This window comes from Pteropus medius, unplaced genomic scaffold (genome assembly GCF_902729225.1).
Source record: "Pteropus medius unplaced genomic scaffold, Ma_sr-lr_union100, whole genome shotgun sequence".
Taxonomy (NCBI): Eukaryota; Metazoa; Chordata; class Mammalia; order Chiroptera; family Pteropodidae; genus Pteropus; species Pteropus medius.
Genome location: NW_024340696.1, coordinates 23,345,654 through 23,365,513, shown reverse-complemented (window position 1 = coordinate 23,365,513; position 19,860 = coordinate 23,345,654). Strand labels below are relative to the sequence as shown.

The 19,860-nt window shown below is 30.6% G+C and overlaps 1 pseudogene; it reads right to left on the bottom strand.

The window, feature by feature from the left end:
* Positions 1-16,285: 16,285 nt before the first annotated feature.
* On the bottom strand, positions 16,286-17,590 carry LOC120609336 (piggyBac transposable element-derived protein 4-like; annotated as a pseudogene).
* Positions 17,591-19,860: the final 2,270 nt, after the last annotated feature.

The window sequence follows — 19,860 nt, the reverse complement described above, 5'->3', positions numbered from 1 at the left end:
ACATTGTTATTAGAAATAGAAAAATTGAAATATGAGTGTTGTTTTAGATAATTGAATTTTAGTTGCTGGGAGGAGATATAGAAATTAATGTCTGATAGTTCTTAAGTTTAGGATGAAAGTATGAAAAAGAAATAAAGACTGAATCTGAAAATAGTAAGTCATCTGTCAGATGAATCTCAGAAGCCATAGAGTAGCCTCTTGAATTATTGCTAAGAGAGGGCCTGCAGAGAGAGGAGAGGAAAGTATATTTAAAGAATAATAGAAGGACAAGCCATCAAAAATTATAAAACAAGATAATTTACAAATTCTTTGAAAATAAGAAAATAAACAGTTGTAAGAAGAGTGATCACCAGTGTCAAATAATATGTAAAGGGCACTTATATTTATTTTACTGGCTGATTCAGGATAGAATTCAGTAAAATAATGCTATTTATCACACATCTTCAAACACGTAGAAGTCTTATAATGCACGTAGAAGTAAATGATGTCTTTTTGTGGTTTATTGCAACCAATATCAATAATATTTATGTGCTGGTCACTTTGATAGGTATTGGTCATACAAAGACAAAGAAGATCCTATCTTGCTTTTGAGGGATGGATATTTAATAGGAGAGATAGATATATGAATAAGCAAATCCAATAAATTATATAGGTGAGCTAATACATCTATGTATGTCCTACAGTAGGATACTTCAGAAATAGAATTTAGATCTGTGATTTCCACTATGTGTGGACGCCTGTAGGTAAATGAGTAAAAAACCTTTACCTTCATTAATAAAACGTCGCCTGTGTCTCTTGGTGTTGCACATGTCTGTTGGTCATTTTGCCTCATTCACTAAACTTTAACCTTTTAAAAAACCTGAAGCTAACCGGGAAGGGAATTCCTACTGAGCCAGATCAAGATAAGTTTTATCAAAAATGTATCTTGACCTGAATCTTGAAACATATATAGCCATTTGCCCTGTGAGTGTGGAAAATGGTAGATCTTTCTGACACAATGTAGTTTGATCAAAAGTTCAGAGATATCAATAATGACATTTCTATGGTCTGAAAATATACAGTATAGCTAGGGTGAGTATAGGCAAAAGGGACAAAAGGAACATATCAAATTTCTTTACATAAATGGAATCTGACCCAGGAGACCTTTGCAGTGGTGTGATTATGTAGGAATTCAGAATTCTGCTAGAAATTCTTTATCAGTCCCTAAGGTTAAGTAGTCACCTTGAAGTTGACCATGAACACATATTAGTAGAAAGTTATAGCTACCCAAGGTTCAGACTAACCACATATGATGATTTGAATATTTCTTCTAGAATTGTTTCAGTATAAATTAGAGAACTACATTAATAAAATTGCTTTAGTTCCTTTTAGGGGCAGAGAGCTAGACTAAATTTTTTTTTTTAATTTAATCTACCTTAAAGATACTATGATTTCTTCAGTTGCATCTAATTATAAGATTAATGTTTTTAAAACTAAATGAAAACAAATATTTTACTTTAAGAACAGTTCCGGATTTTGATTCTTATACATGATAAGGCATGTTCTTGAATATTTTCCTGAAAACATGTAAAAGTACTCCTAAAAGTAAATTAATGCTAGGTGAAAACCACCTGAGTGAAAACTTATAAAGTATTACTGAGGAAAACCCAAACTACTTAAAAATATAATAAATGCATTCATATATTTTAAAAATAAGATGTTCCCTATTTTAATAGAATTAGGAGACTCTATCTTCTAGCCAAATTACCTTCTGTTATAGAGACTTAAATTTTTTCCTTTGCATGAGGTTTTCTTTTGCTTATGGCTTTGTTTTAAGTTAATTCACCATTTGATCACTTGACTGTGAAATCATACAATCTCTGCTGAAATGGGTAATCAACCTGTTTTATTATTCACCAAAGATACTGCTAATGTTCCTAGGTTAATGGTATGCAGTACTTTGTGTTTTATTATTCCACATAAAATTTTTTATAAAGAAAGCTAGCCTAACTATAGAGATATGTTGATATTTAGAATATGTGTAATCTGAGGGGAAAGTTGAACTGTGAACTAAATAATTAGAAAAATAAAAGCTTGAAAATAGCATCTATTTTAATATTTCTTCCAATGTAGAAATTCCTTCTTCTATATGCCAAAAATACTGTGTCTTTTCAGTCCTAAATTCTTCCAGTGATGATAAACCCTCTGTATGTGTATCCACTCATCATTCTGGACAGTGCTGACTTATGCAGGACTTCATTCAAATAAGCCAAAACCTGCCTCCCCATAAATTCCAACCATTGATTTTGTTCTGTAGATACATGCAAAATAAGACTAATCTTGTCCTTAAAGCATCATGGCACAGAGAAAATATGTTTTATTCTAATGAATATTTTTTTCAAGTTCAACTGTATTTCCCTTCCTGTAAGAAATTGATTTGTTCATAGTTGTATAATTTATCATACCATATTTCCTGAGATAGTTTTTCCCTCCTTTTTCTTTTCTATCAGTTATGTTTTTGCATTTTATCATTTACCATTATACTTGTGTTTTAATTACAAGATTGGTTTAATTTGTGTGTGTATGTGTGAAGTAAAGACAATTAAACACATACACACACATATATACATATATGTATACACATTATCTATCATTTATCTATATATCATCTATACCCACATGCATATCTCAGAATACCTTTGCTAGTGTATAATTTCTCCTCACTGCTTCAATCATCCTACAAGTGACAATTCAAACTGCTCAGAACTTTGGTCACTTACCTGGGGAAAAGTATTTTATGGAAGCCATATTGTAAGAAGGGACAGAGATGATGGTAAGAAGGAAAAGCTTTTGCTATAAATGAATAAGGAATTTTTCATGCTTCGTTAGCTCTGTGTAATGAATTAATTGTTTATATATCCACCTCATCCAAATCTTTTCCCTACCTCCTCCTCAAATTAGCTACATACTTGCAAATAGGAGTGCTGTGCAGAAAAACTGAAAGAACTATTATGAATGTATCTATTGTACTGTTAAAGTGATTACCCAGTCTTGAAACCAAAGTGTCTTTCTACATAAAAAGAGAAGTCAACAGATGGGAATGGTGAGAAAAAACTTAATGGAGGGAGGAGTAATCGTTGATAAACTGAGGCATGTGAGGCCAAGGATGGATGAGTTTTTTTATGTGACTGTTATTCTAATGTTGCTTGAGACATTGATCTTTATTAGGAATTTCTAGAAAATAAAAATTAAACAGAGTTAAATATTTCCAAGAAACAGATAAGGAAATTAGTGGACCTACAATAAGACCTTCAATATGGTCTTATCTAGGACTGATTTACTTAAATTATCCTCATTACAGATGTAATATGTTAGTTGATATGGTATGTTTCCCTCTTTCTGTTATAGTATATATCTCTAATTATCACAGTAAATGTATATTTTTGACCTAGAAAGTTCTTCTGAATTTCATGACATATCTAATTTCCTATTCACAAGCTCTTTCTGGATTTATTCAGCCACAAATATTTAGGAAGGGCCTACTATGAAGGATGCTGCTCCAGGGTGCTGGGGATGCAAAGGTAAACATGATATTATTAATTTTCTATTAAAAAGTTTACCTTCCAATGGAGAAAGTAAGAATATGGAACACCTATCATACAACTAAAATAACTACAAGTTGTAACTAGTGACATATTGAAAATAATGAGACTGAGAGAATAAAAGAGAACTTTATTAGTTTCTCAGGGAAGATCTTCTCAAGAAAGTGATATTTCAGCTGAAGCTGAAGCAAGAGAAAGTACTAATCATAAAAATGGTAAAAACATATTCCAGGAATAATTCTTTATGTATCCAAAGTATTTAATGAAGGGCAATGTGATTTCTAATAAAGAAGAGAGGTTGAGAATGGATAAAATGAGGTTTGTGGTAATAGGCAATGGTAAGATCATATAATAAACCATAGCGAGAAGTGTGATTTGATTTTAAATGCAATGACAAGCCACTGAAGGATTTTAGTAGAGAATGATGTGACTTGATTGAGATATGAGAAGACTGGTTTTAGTATTGTCTAATGATAGAATAGAGAGGGAACAAATGTGGAAGTTGGGAGAGAGATTATTTTGTGTAATGATATATGCTAAAAGTCCTGGATAAAGTGGGCAGCAGTAGTGAAGAGGAAAAAGTAGAACTTGAATTATACTTTAAAATAGGATCAGGACAGAAACACTATTTTGACATTGTTGATTTATGTAGATTTTTGTCCTAATGAACAAAACCCTGCTTCACTATAACTTTCAACCATTGATTATTTTCTTTGGAGATATGCAAAATAAGGCTTAATCTCTTACCCCACCCCACCATCTGTCATGAAACTTTGTGATACATTTATTTAAATTCTATGATCAAGAAAAAAAAATTACTGTTTATTCTGATGAATATGTGATTAGATGGAGTGATGACTTATGGATAATTCAATTACTAGGTTTCTTGCTTGAATGCATAGTGATAATATATAACTTTTGTGGGGGAACATGAAGTAGTAAGTGGGTTGAAAAAAATCAAGATTTCTGTTTTATACATGTTATGCTTGCAATTGTTATCTCTGGAAGACATCTCATTGGTGATGACAGGTAGTCATTTAGATATTCAAGTTTTGAGCTCCAAGGAAAGGTTTTGGTTAAAAATATGAATTTGTAAGTCATCTACATAAAGATAGTAGTTAAATATTTGGGAAATGATGACATTTCTAGTAAGAGTATGTGGTGGGAGAAAAGAGTTCTTAAGGACAGCCCCCAAGAAAACAAACATTTTCAGACAGACCTAATAAAGGAAATGCAAAACATTATTTATTATAGAAGGAAGTATGACACTAAGTGTGACAAAAATATAAAACTCACTAAGTATGACAAAAATGTAAAACTCATTTCTGAGCTAAACTCACCCACTACTTCTCCTTCATTGTTTACTTTAATATTAGTTCCTTAGTTCCAAAGTATGTGATATAGATTATATTGTATATCCTGGTTTGAAAACCCTCCTGGGATAGGCTGGCTTTTTGGCAGGTAATTCTTTTAACTTAAATGATGAAGAACATACTGAGATATCATTCCAGCAATCTCTGAACAAAATGAGAATCTTGGACAGTAGGAAAGAAATTTCAGTGATACCTCACTGCCACAAAGCAATTTTAGAAAGAAGAGGAGAACAAGTTATTATTGAAGCAATGGGTTTAAAATGAAGTTATCATATTATCCCATAGTTTTGTTGGCTTATTTCTCCAGTTGTAAAAACCAGGTAAGGCATATGCCATTTAAAAGCAAACAAACAAACAAACAAACAAAAACATAGAAGGCAGATCATTTTCTTCTATTAAGGTATTTTATAGTTTTCTAATAACTCTTTCTTAGGTGTTGATTTCATGATCTAAATTCATATGTGATAGTTTACTATGAAACTAGTCAAACCATCCTAATTACGCTAAAAGATAAAAGAAGGAACTATGAAAATAGGGTTAATATATTTGTTCTTGAGATATTAGTGTATGTTATTGTTATCTAGGAAATTATATGTTTTATCCTATGAAATTTCCCTTACACAAGTTATTCTCCTTTTATAACTATCTAGTTCCTTTATTCTCATAGTTTTTATTTGTATAAAATTGGGTTATTTGAATAAGTGCAGGCATCAAATTAATCTGAAAAACAAATTGATCAGATTTAAATCGGCATTTCTTCTGTAAGTAATAATGAAATAATACCATGTAGCTAAAAGCCAAAGCACTATAATGCAATGTTAATATTAATAATGCACAATGTAAGCAAAGTAAAAGCTTCAAACTACTTTTTTTTAGAATGTAACTTGGAATAGTCTTCAGTGCTGATTAAATACGTGCTTGTTAAAAGTCAAGAATATTGATTGTATACTTGTTTCTTTTTGGATAAAATTTTGACATTGTAAAATTTGAACTATTTTAATAGGTGATGTTTATGATTAAAATTTATTCTGTGAAAATGTATTGTGCAATAAACAGCAATTCATCGATATAGCATTACAGAGTACAAACAAAAAGGTAAGTGTCCTTATTTTAAGATAAGAGAAAATATACTCTAAAACTGTTCAGTAGTTTTCATCCATTTGAAAGGTTTTAAAATTCTACAACATAAGTAGTTTGTATTATAGCAAAAATGGTCTATATTATAATTACTAACTGTTGTTGCTATCGTTGATTTACCTCTGATTTTAGCTATTTATGTGTGGTAGAAGGTGTTGAAACCTAAACTCAACTTTATTTATGTTCTTCTTAAATAAAGAGACAGAGGGAAAGAAACTGCCACAAAGCAAATTTAGGAAGAACAAATAGTAATTATTATTGTAGCCCTGAGTTTAAAATGAAGTGATCGTATTATCCCATAGTTTTGTTACCTCATTTCTCCACTTATGTGTTTCAAAGCCTCTAGCTATTACTCTTCTCCTAATTATTTTCTGGAGAAAATATCTTTCAAAATAGACAATGGAGTATATCCAGGTAAGCAAAAAACAGAGACTATATCTTCAGCAAAAGTACACTAAACATAATAAAGGAAGCATTTTTAGGCAGAAGGACAATGCTTCCAAATAGCAACACACTAAAATTAGAAGAAAAACAGAGCACAGGAAAAGGTGAATATCTAGGTAATCTGAAATAAATATTAATTATTTAAAACAATAACAATAATATCTTATTAATGTGCAAATAAGTATGGAATTAGAATGGATGAGAAGTGAACAAAAGTTAGGAGCATGACAAAGCACTTAAAATGCAATGAGATATAATGTAGAGTAGTGATGAAGGCAATAATTTAAAATTATTAAATTATGGATGCATAGTGTAATCTGTATTGTAATCTCAAAAAGGCTAAGTAAAAAGTTCCTAATGGTTAAATAGGATAATTAAAATATCTGATTAATCCAAAATAGGGGGGAGACAAAACTGTTTATATACACACAAACATAATACACACATTAATAAAAAAAAGATTCTTCCAGGAAATATAAATGTGGCCTACAAATAAGTATGAGGAAAGGTAGGCAACACTAAACCCATCATGCAAAAAACTGGATTATTTGATCTCAAATAAAGAGATTAGTCTCTTTGTGCATTATCAATATTAACATTGTATTATGCTGTGTTCATTTTTAGCTACATGGTATTATTTCATTATTACTTAGAGAAGAAATGCAGATTTAAATCTGATCAATTTGTTTTTCAGTTTAGTGTCAAGTAAAGAGACTAGCAAATTCTAATTCATTGTATATAAGTAACTTCTAAAAACAAAATAAAACAGACTCTGTTTCTTTTTCCCTCTAAATTTCTTTTATACAATCTTACTAAAATTAGTTAATAAAATTAAATATATTTTTTCATTAGAGGTTGTTTTCAAATTAAATATATGGACTTGACAAAATTGGATTTTACTGTATTTTGTTAAAAGAATTGATTATATTTTACCTTAGATGAATCATGAGTGGAATATAAATTAATATATGTAATCATACACATATCTAATATGTACAATCATATATCAGAAAAAAGAGAAGAAAGAAAAGAGGAAGTTATAAAGAGAAATCAAATATTTGTGAAGATTTTATAATTAGATGAAGTAAGCCAAATTTTAGATTCAGTGGATTTTCAAAATAATAGATTTTACTGAACCACTAAAATATAAAAGAGGATTAATTAAAATTAATTTTAATGTACATAATTGAAGATATAACTTAGGAATTTCAAATTATTAGTCAAGTATTAAATTTTAACCAAAATATAATGTTTACTTTTTTAAAAAAAATTAAATATACTTATGCTCAAAAATCTTCCTACTATCTCTGGAATGAAAGTGTAGGTTTCAGGAAAAGAAAAAGTCTAACATAGAAGGAAATAGGTTGGAGAGTAAAGATGGTCAAGTGTATATTTTGAAGGTAGCAGTAAATGTTCTTTTTTAGGTAATCTCTTTTACATTTAGTGGAGCATGCCATCTTATCATGTGGTTTATTTGCGTGTGCGCATATTTTTTAATGACCTGGTTAACTAAAAGATTCAGGGAAATTCTAATTATAAATCATTAACATAAAGTGGGAAAGCCAGATGGTGCACTTGTAGAAATAACGAGCTCAGTGATTGGCCTTCACATTTCTTGACTTACAGAAGTTTCTACCATTTAGGCATGTAGTACACTCCTCTTTGCTATCCACAAAAAAATAACTCTTAGAGATCAATAAGTACAAGTTAAAATACCTAGTTAAATTTAGAAAAAGACAAACCTATGGAGAACAAAAAAAGATCAGTGGCTTCAGGGCATTGGGGCAGAGGTGGGGAGAAATGAATAAGTAGACCACAGAGAACTGTAAGGGCAGTGAAAATATTCTGTATGATATTATGATAATGAATGTATGTCATTATACATTTGTCCAAATTCATAAAATGTACAACATTGAGAGAACCCTAAGGTAAACTATGGACTTCGGGTGATTATGAAGTGTCAATGTCTATTTATCCTTGATAAAAAGTGTACTATTCTGGTGGGTGATGTGAAGAATGTAGGCTGTGCATGTGGTGGTGGGGGTAGGGAATACATGAGAAATCTCTGTATCTCCCTCTCAATTTTGCTGTAAACCTAAAACTGCTCTAAAAAAATAAAGTCAGAAAATGAATACTTCACAGAAGAAATGAAGAATAAATCTGATCAAATTGGTTAATACATATATGAATGTAAATTGAACATTGGAATATAATTTTCAAAAACTATAATACTCAACATTGTAAATAAGAAAATCAATACTATTATACATTAATAATAGAAGTATATTTTAACTTTGCTTTCTTTTATATTTTAACTTTTCTGAATTCTATTTTTACAATTTTTTTGTATACACTGTAGGGTTGCACAATGATTTCTGTTCCACTCTATAGTTTTTTCTTTTAATGTGGTAAAGTCCATTTATATTTATTGATAAGACAGATATATTTGGTCTGACCTCTTCCATGGCATATTTCTGATTTCATATTGTGCCCAGATTACTTCCTTACTTGAATATATATATTTTCTGATATTTAGCAGGGTTTTTGTTTTGGGTCTGGTAGTCACCTTTATAATGATCACTATATAAGGTTATTTCCTAGTTTTCTGTTTCTTTAAGTATCATAACTATTAATTCTCTATTAGAAAAAAAGAAAAAGTTTCTCTCCTTTATATTTCCTTATTTCTTTCCCTAATATAAGTATATACAATTATATTTTATTGTATCTACCTTTATACTTCTATAATAACATGTGCTTTGTGATCACAAAGTGACGCTTTTGACAGCTAACTTCTATAAATGAGATAATAAGTCAACCTTTCATCTCTTATTTACCATTTTTCCCCCTTACATACTGTATTTCTACATCATACAGCATGTAATTCAAATTTTATATCTTTAAAGATTATATATTAACATTATACTTAATGGTGAGAAATTAGAAGCATTTTTACTATGATCAAGAACAAGATAAGGCTGTCCCTTTTCACTACTACTTTTTAATATTGTACTGGAAGTCTTAGTTAATGAAATAAAACAAGAAAATAAACATATATAGTAACATAGTAAAATATATTTAATATGTAAATAAACATATATATGAAAAAACTGGCTTGTTCATAGATACCATGATTTTCTATGTAGAAAATAAAAAAAAAATTGATGACGACAACAACAAAAACATAATTGCAACTAATAAATAATTATAGCCTGCTTAGAGGATATAAGGCTAATACACAAAGTCAATTCACTTCCTATATACCAGCAATAAACAAATGGAGATTGAAATAAAAAACAATTCCATTATGTTAGCACCCCCAAATTGTAATACTAAGGTATAAATCTGACAAAATATGTGCTGATATATATGAGGAAAATTATAAAACTCTGATAAAAAATATCAAAGAATAACAAAATAAATGGAGAGATAGTCCATGTTCATGGATAGGAAGACTCAATATTGTCAAGATATCAGTTCTTCCCAACTTGATCTATAGATTCAATGCAATCTCAATCGAAATCTTAAGATGTTATTTTGTGGAAACTAATTAACTGCTTCTAAAATGTATATGGAGAAGACTCAAAATAATCAACCCAATATTGAAGAAGAAGAACAAAGTTGAAGGACTGACGCTATCCAACTTCAAGACTTTCTATAAAGTTACAATATCAAGACACTTTGGTATTGTTGAAAGCTTAGACAAGTAAACCAATGGAACAGAATAGAAAGCACATAAATAGCCTGACATAAATATATTCAACTGACCTTTGACAAAGGAGCAAAGCCAACACAATCGACAAAGTCTTCAGCAAAGAGTGCTGGAACAATTAAACACCTACATACAAAGAAATGATTTTAGACACATATCTTACACCCTTCACAAAATTAACTCAAAATAGATCCTAGACTTAAATATAAAATGAAAAACTATAAAACTCTTAGAAGATAACAGGAGAAAATCTAGACGACCTCAGAGATATTTATGACATTTTAAATATAATCTTAAAAGAATGATTCATGAAAAAAAATAACTAAGTTGCACTTCATTAAAACTTAAAAACAAACAACAAATAAGCAAAAAAAAAAACCTTTCTGCTCTGTGAAAGACACTGTCAAGAGATTAAGTAGACAGACAGACTGGGAGAAAATATTTGCAGAATACATATCTGATAAAAGACTGATATCCAAATTGTACCAAAACCCCTTAAATCTCAACAACAAGAAAAAAAAAAAACCACTAAATTAAAAAGTGAACAAATGACCTGAACAAACATCTGACCAAAGAAGATATACAGATAGCATATAAGCATATAAAAAGATACTAAACATCATATGCCATTAGGGAATTACAAATTAAAATAGGAATAAGATACCACTACACATCTAGTAGAAGGTCAAAATCTGGAAGATCGACAACACCAAATGCTGGTGAGGTTGTGGAAAAACAGAAATTCTCATTCATTGTTGGTGGAAATGCAATATAGTACAGCCATTTTGAAAGACAGTTTAGTGGTTTCTTACAAAACTAAACAGTTTAGTGGTTTCTTACAAAAATTACCATGTAATTTAGCAATTTTGCTCCTTGATATTTACTCAGATAAGTTGAAAACTTATGTTTATACAAAAAAAACCACAGATGCATGCAGATGTTTAGGTCAGCTTTATTTATAATTGCCAGAACTTGGAAGCAATCAAGATGTCCTTCAGTGGCTTAAGGGATAAATGAAAGTGGTATATCTAGACAATGGAGATATTCTACAGCATTAAAAAGAAATGAGCTATCGAGCCATGAAAAGACATGGAGGAATTTTAAAAGCATATTACTAAGTGAAAGAAGCCAATTTGAAAGGTTTCATACTTGATTCTAACTGTATGACATTCTGGAAAAGGCAAATCTGTGAGACAGGAAGAAGACCAGTGGCTTACAGGGCTTTGGCGGGGAGGGATGGATGACTAAGCAGAGCATAGAGGATTTTTAGAGCTGTGAAACTATTTTGTTTGAATTTATAAAGATATATATATATAATTGTACATTTATTCAAGCTCATACAATGTACAACGTGAAGAGTAAATCCTAATGTAAACTATGGCCTTTGGTTGATGTGTCAATGTAGATTCATCAGTTATAATAAATGCATCATTCTGGTGTGGGATATAGATTCTAGAGGAGGTTGTTCATTTCTGAGGCCAGTGGTATATGAGAACTCTTTCTGCTTTCTACTCAGTTTTGCTGTGAACCTATAATTGCTCTAAAAATAAAATCCATATTAAAAATAGATAGATTTAGTCTTTTTACCATAAATCTACAAATAAGTATGTAAAATATTCTTTACTGTTTTTTTATCCTAGAAAATTCCTAATCAATAATATTATCTAGATTCTTGTATATTCATGAATATTTGGGCTCTAGTCTTTATGCTTGTATGATAGTTTATATAGAATAACAATATTTTCATACTTTCTTATATTGGTTATTTTATAGGTATTTTCATTCTCTATTTTTTTTTCTACCATTGAATATTTCTTTGGAAAAGTCTGAGGCCAACCTGGAAGTTTTTCTATCGTAGGTGAATTGTTGCGTTTTGGCTACCCCAAAGATTTTATTTTCATAATTTATTTGTATAATTTATATATTTTTAATACTCTGACACTGTAGTAACTTTATTGGGATAAGTTTTGATCTGAACTATATTTTTCTCTAGCACATGCTATGTTTTTTAAAATACACATTTAGCTTTTTTATTTCAGAAAAATCATCATATAAGTCATACATATAAATACTTGGTTTTCTTTCCCATTGTTATGTCTTCTTTATCTGGGAAATCTAAAGTTTCTGTTGAGACTATTTTTTCCAATTCTTACCACATTTTATTTAAAATTTCTTCAATTCTGTTTCTTTTTGTTAGTTTTTCTTATTAATATCTCTATGTCACATATATTTTACTCAATGGCTATTTTCTTTTGTATTAATTTGTAATTCATCTCTTTTCCCCCAATATTTCCTGAGTTTTGATAGCACACATTTCTTCTCTTGTTTTTGTCACATTATATCTTATTCTATTTCTAATTTGTCTTTTAATTTATACAGAAACATAGAAAAATAATTATATCAATTTCTGTCTCTTTCTCTGTTTCTTCTATCTTTTTATTTACGCTGTGATAGATTTATATTTATTACTTGTCATGGGATCAAGTGGACTCACCCTGCTATTTGCAGAGATTTGTGGGTAAAGCAGGAGCCATATATTCTTTTAAGCTTCATGGTTTACTACTCCACTCTGAAACTTTTTGCTTTCCTAGAGCCAGTCTGCTGTGTAATATAATGTCTCCTCTCTGTGTTTAACTCTGCTTAACTGAATGGAATCATTTCCAAGACTGCTCTGCCATCAAGCCTGGTGGCCTTCCCATTGCTACACTCAAAGGATTTACCTTGAGGTTGAGTCCCTCTTCCTCAGATGCCTTATATCTTTATATCTGCAGGTTGTTTTACTCTTCTTTGTATATTTTCATCACCTCTCTATATATACATTTTTGAAAATTAATGCTGTCATTTAAGAGTGAACATCATATTTATATTTCTTCTCTTTTGGTTCACTTTCCATATAATATAGTTTCAAACCAAGAAGATAACTGTTTTCTTGTAACTAGTCTTAAATACAACTATCTTGATTCTATTTAACATATAAAGTATGTATTAAAAAACAAAATTATTGACAAAAATTTTGTTTATAGATGAAATGACCTAAAAGTATAGTTAAATATTAGAATTTACAATGAAAGCAATTATTTGGAACAAATGACACTGCAGGGAAAAGGTTTATTACTAAGAACAAGATAAATTGATTGAGGTGGAAAAAAAGAGCTAAAAAATGCATGAAGTAGGGAAAGTAATTTGAAGATTACTTCTAAATAAGACCCAAATCACTGGGAATTGTAAATAAAATAGAAGAATTAAGATGGAATTATTGGATATAAAAATAAGACAATCCTACACACAGATCATATGGTCCCCATTAGCTTAAGAACCTAATTGAAAATTTCATTACAAACTTTATGTGTCATTATTAAATTGGACTTAATATAATTCTCAAAACTGATAATGGGACTATTGTGGAAATTTGGAATTAATTATGTATTAACTAATTAGCTTCTCATATAAGATTTGGGTTTTCATATAGTCAAAAGAGGGGAGATTACTGAATATAGAACAAAAGTGGTTAATTTGCTTTTAACTTGGTTACACTGCTTCAGTTAGTTCAATTGAAAAGTTGTTAGTGTATTTTAGACAAATCACTGCTCCTCATTCTGATACATCTCTATTGACCCATTGCTTTTTAATTCATTGGGTAACATTTTCTGCTGAAGTGCACAAATATGTATGTGTGTGTTTACAGTGACTTGCACTATGAAAAACTATGTCATATTGTGTTATTGAAACATATATTTTTTAAATATTCATATATTTAATAGCAAAAAATATTTGCCAGTTGATAATTCTATGGTGCTCTAATTCACATTAGAATATAAAGCCCTCTTGAATGACTTTGTAATTATGATCAGTAAATATTTTTATTTAAAAATAGAATATCTGTGGTTTTTCTGAATAACATTTTTTTTTGCCATTAATACAAGTGTGTGTATTTCTATTTGTTGTGTTGTTTGCAATGAATAATATTCTACAAAATCAAGGATTATTTCTCTAATTTAATCTGTTATATGGAGTTAAAAAGATTCAAATGAAATCAATTTGTTAATTAGCACCAGCTATTTTTCAACTCACTTCAGAAATGTATTTTAAATTCACATTTCCTCAGAGTAAATAGAACATTGCCCAGCCCATTTTAGTAGCATTATTTGAAGCTCCTAAAATGCTAACATATCACCACTGAAAGGAATTTAACATGCCTCTGTCATATCAAAGGAAAAAAAATAAAACTTTGGGATTAGCCTACGAATATGAGAATGATTTAATAATCAAATATATTAATGGATTAAAAGATCATTTCAGTACATGCTGGATAGTGTTTTATTAAAATTTAATATCTATTCATGATAAATACTTTAACACACTAATAATAAATACTTTCAACACACTAAATAATTAAAAAAACTTCCTTGTCTTTATGATGTGTAATCTAAAGTGTCCATAGTAATAAAGATTATGTAGTAACAATATCTCATTTTGTAAAAATTGAATTTATGAGAATAAGTTTTTGAATTATATGAAGTTAATTTCAAACTTATTTAAATAGAAATAAGTTGATTCATGTAAACTTTGAAATGCAATTGATAATAAATGTTAATTTATGTTCTCTTTATGATATATTTGTGCCATGTGCAAATGATAATGGGATTTTAGAGTTTGTAAATCCTATTCATTTTAGTGTTACGTGTTCATTTATATTGTTTTATGTTCATAGTATTTGATTCCACCTATTTCAGCTATCCAATGGTGGACTAGAACAAGTTAGTTTCTTGGTTGTAGAATATTTCTGGGGCATATAAAAACCTTTACAAACACTGCCTAATTCAGTTATTTCTGGTCTATCCTAAGTTTTGGCTAATTTAAACATCCTTTAAAAAGCAAGCAGTGAAAAATGAGAAAAGTCTTTTATTGAGTGTTATTGACCAAACAGAAAAGAGATTTGATACCTGTCACTTTCTTCCTTCTACACGAGTAGTGTTTGTTTTAGGTACTTTAGTTTTTAAATTTTTCTCATTCTGCCTCTCCAAGGTTAGTACACTACTAAAAGTAATCTTTTATTTCTCTGAATCCTATCTGTGTGTCAGTAAAATAGATACACTAATACATGCCTTGTTCACCTTAAATGTTACTATGAAGATCAAAGAAGTAATTGTGTAAAATTGCTTGGGAAGTTTTCTGTGCTCTACTAATTTAAAATAATGGTAGCAGACCTGAATATTTATCTTTAAATTGTATGAAAGGCCTACATATCAACAGTCTTAAGGCATTTCTAGATACATTGTAATTGACTCTAATCATTTACAGATGATAAATAGGAAACCAGAGGCTTTGGAGTTGGATATATCTTCCCTTAAAATAACATAGCTTAGAGATAGAGACTGAACTACAATGAAACATGGTGGCATTACTCTTAGTCATTCTGTTTGGGTGAATAATTCACCACATCAGAAGGATGTTCCATTTTTTTCTTACTACCTTTAGTAGTTTTAGTTTGTTTTTGGAAGTTCATAATTGTGCTGCTAAAGACTATGTAAGTTTAATATTGAAGGATAAAGTTTATTTCAATCATTAACTTTTTATTTATACAAAATTCTGGCATAAAAATAAATATATCCTTTTCATGGATTACATTCACTCTTTATTGAGATCTACATAATAAATTTCTTTTAGAAATGGATAACGATGTAAACATTTTCCCCCATGAAGAACAATTATGCTAATATTGTTCACAGTGACCAAGGTAACCTTAAAGTTCCCCGTGGCTTGACTCATCATTAGACAGCCTTCTTCCTGACTATAGTTCCCTGACTTCCTTTTTCTTTAGTATTTACATTAACCCATTTCCTATTTCCAAGAAAAAAAAAAGTGCAGCTCACTGCTAGCATTAATTTAATTTTACATAAACATGTTCTTAAAGGCTAAAGCAAATATGACTGGTTTTCAATGTGAGAATAAAATATAAAAACTGTTCTTGGAGTTATTTCTAAACAGAACTTGTCTATAATCTTAATGTAACAGAAATGTATATAATGATCAGTATTTAATTATTTTTTTTTCGTGTGGTAAATTTCGAAGCATGGAACAACACAAAGTAGAACATCACATTCTGCACAAAAATATCACATTTCTCTCTAGATCTTTTTGCCATCCTTGTTGTGTGAGCAGCAAACTTTGCGGCAATCAGCTGGATTCTGTTTCCCTGATGTTGGTGAAATGTTCTCAGGGAAATGTCTTCCAGACAGGCGAAGAGGTGTGGCATCATCAGAGCATGGATGACCTCAAAGACGTTGCTGCCCTGGCTTGTGATGCTTCTCCAGCATTCTTTCGATCAATGCAAGTCTGAAATTTACATGGTTGATTGTGTGCTCAAGATTGTCCTTCTTGAACAGAATGTAGGAGTTTAGCACTATAACGTTTAGAAGGTGGTGAAAAAATGTCTTATACCAAAACTTATGCCTTTTGCGCTCAGTTGGATAAGAAGTGAACATCTGATCAGCTGAGTCCATTGCTCTCATATTTTTGTTATAATACACAATGGCACATGGCTTCTTAGTTTTCTTTCCATTTCTGTTGTCTACTTCAATCACAGTATCATTGTGGAATGTTGACAACTTTGTCACCTCCTTTTTGTCACACCATTTCCGTGTCATAAGTTCACCACAGAATCTGGCTACAGTCATCCCCTTTGCAATCTTTTTTTTTTCTAGATCATTTGGCATCTGTTTTCTGTTCAAATGAGCTGGCCCAACTGCATCAGTTCTATTTTGATGTAATTCTCTGAAATACATGGGAAGTGCATAAAAGTTATCAAGGAAGACACAATATTCTTGACCAAGAAGGTCATTGACAAAGGTAAGAACAATGCGTGACAATTTCAGACCATCAGTTGAATCTTTCAAATTCATACTGGGCCCTGTGAGAACAAGCACATTCCACATGTAACCAGATTGACCTTCACCAAGTACATATAGCTTGAGACCAAATTGTGCTCATTTCATCAGGATGTACTGATTCATAGCTAACCTCCCCTTGAACAGCTTCAATGATTCATTGACTGCAATATTTCTGTTTGTAGTATATACAGTATGTTGAAAACTTATTTACAAGAAAGTCAAACACAGGTTTGTTCTTTTCCAATGAAATCTGGGCCTTTGCTTGACCAGTAGATATGGAAATAAATTACTGACAAAATGTAGGCACCAAAGCAAAAGTAAAAATCTTTCACCAGTCATAATTTGCCTGAGATAAGGTGTACCCAAAAGAGGCCTCATCAACCAAAACATCTCCAGCTCAGTTTTCTGCACAATATCTTGCAGTAACATTATTGCAAAAAAGAGTTTGAGTTCATTATTTCAGTGTCTTTTTATTTATTTATTTGCAAAAATGGCTTCAGACTTTGAAGCCAACTAGGCAGCTTGAACATTCATTTCACTGATAATTTTTGATACTATGACAAAATATTGTAGTCTGAATAGCAGAAACAGAAATTCATTTCTCACAGTTCTGGAAGCTGGGAAGTCCAAGAATAAGGTGCCAACAGATTCTGTGTCTGGTGGGAGCCCCTTTTCTGGTGGTAGATGGCTCCTTTCTTGCTATATGCCCACAGGGTCTTTCCTTGGTTCATGCTCTTAGGGGTAGGGGCTAGCGAGAGAAAGAAACAGAGAGACAGAGACAGATACAAAGATATCTCGTATTTCTTTCTTTTTTTTTTTTGTAAAGACATTAACCCCATCGTGAGGGCCCTACCCTCATGATCTAATCTAACCCATGTACCCCAAAGGTCCTACCTCTAAATACCATCACACTAGGGATTAGGGATTCAACATATGAATTTGGAGGGGACACAAACATTCATTCTGTAGCAGATACTGTGACCTGTGCCTATGATTCAGCATTCCCCTTATTATTAATTAATGTTTTAATTACTTAATGCTGAATTATTATTTTTTTAAATTTAACTATTGTATTTTAGTTAATAACTTCAATATTTTATGTAAGCATATAGAGTATAACATTAGAAGAAGAAAATAAATCTTAGCTAAGTTTATTAAACTTAAATTTTACAGAGAAGAGGAATCAGTTAAAGCTTGATGGGACTTGATACATTATCTTGAACATTTTACCAAAAAATCCAATGTGTTATCTGGAAATATAATCCATTAGGCTTGTCTATTACCTACTTTTTATCTAGTAACCTGTAGTTTCTAGGTATGCAGGGTTGGGAGGTACAGGCCTACCCTGTTTGATCAGTGTCTTCACCTCCCCCATTTTACCTCACTCCATTTAAAAGGCTTTTATCTCTAAGATCTCATTGTCAAAACCAGTCAACTTGTCTCTCTCCTATTTGCTTAACAGATGCATATTTTAAATGACAAAGGCTAAAGAAAGTTAACTAAAGTCATGAAACAAATTAGAGGCAGAGACAAAATAAAAACATAGCCTGTGTAGAATATTTCTTATTTTCAAAAAATAGAGTATGGAAAATTTATTGGTTGGTTTTCTGATATTTTAAAAGAAACAGTAGGTCAGGTTTGTCCCATAATCTTGTGTGACTTTTCTATTCTATATATTGCTGTCAAATATTAAAAGTAGCATTTTTTATCTTTTTGAAATGCCATTGATTTTAAGTACAGTTCCCAGTATCTTTAAATAGATGAACTTAATGAGATTGCCTATAAATTTTAAATGTAATGTTTAATGCTGACTATTACATAAAACAAGCAATAATTAAACATATCTTCTGTCCATGACTTTCTTGGATTTTCCTTGTTTTTTATTCTAATTTGGGTCCATTTACAAATGTTGTTTTCTTAGAACTTTTCATGTTACAGCAAAGATAACAAAAGGCTATTTCATAGCTCAGGAAAATTCCATTGCTTTCTATGGATAGACAACTTGCATCTCTCTTTGAGTCTTGTTGCAGAAATCAGAATTTCCAAACAGGATTTTGAATATCTAACAGGTACACTTACCTGTTTAGTCCATCATATAATTTGAATAGTCTCACAGAGAACACACAAACTCTCTTCCTTTTTCACTTTTGATTTTTAGACTATTTACTTGATAATCTTTCCTTCTGCCTAATAGACCAGCGACTCCCTAGTGACTCATTCTTCCCTTGTCCTCAGATGCTTACTTAGAGAGGTACATTAACTTTTTCAGTCCTCCAGGAGCCACTTAGTGTGCTGGAATGAGTATTAACATTGAGGAGAACACATAATTTACTTTAGATAAAGAGGTCATACTCATACTAGTCGATATTGTAAATCTAATTTTTATTTTCATCAAGGTGATGTTTGCACATATTTTCAAAACTAGTGCTACAAGGATGTTAGTAATAACAGCAGTGCCTTACTCCATCCTTTCCTAACTCTGCAATGGGTCCTAAAGATCAATCCCTTCCAAAATTTTAACATTTCTTTTTGTACATAGTTTGCTATTTTAAATAATTTCCTTATTCTGAGGACTCTTGATTCACTGAGTTTTGACATAATGTAACAAATTTTATTAGAGTAAATGAGTGTCTGTACTCCTTACACCTTTATTCTCCTTGAAGCCTCTTAATATATTCTTTTAAAGTAACTTTTTATTAAATCAGTGTTTCATTATTACACTGGTG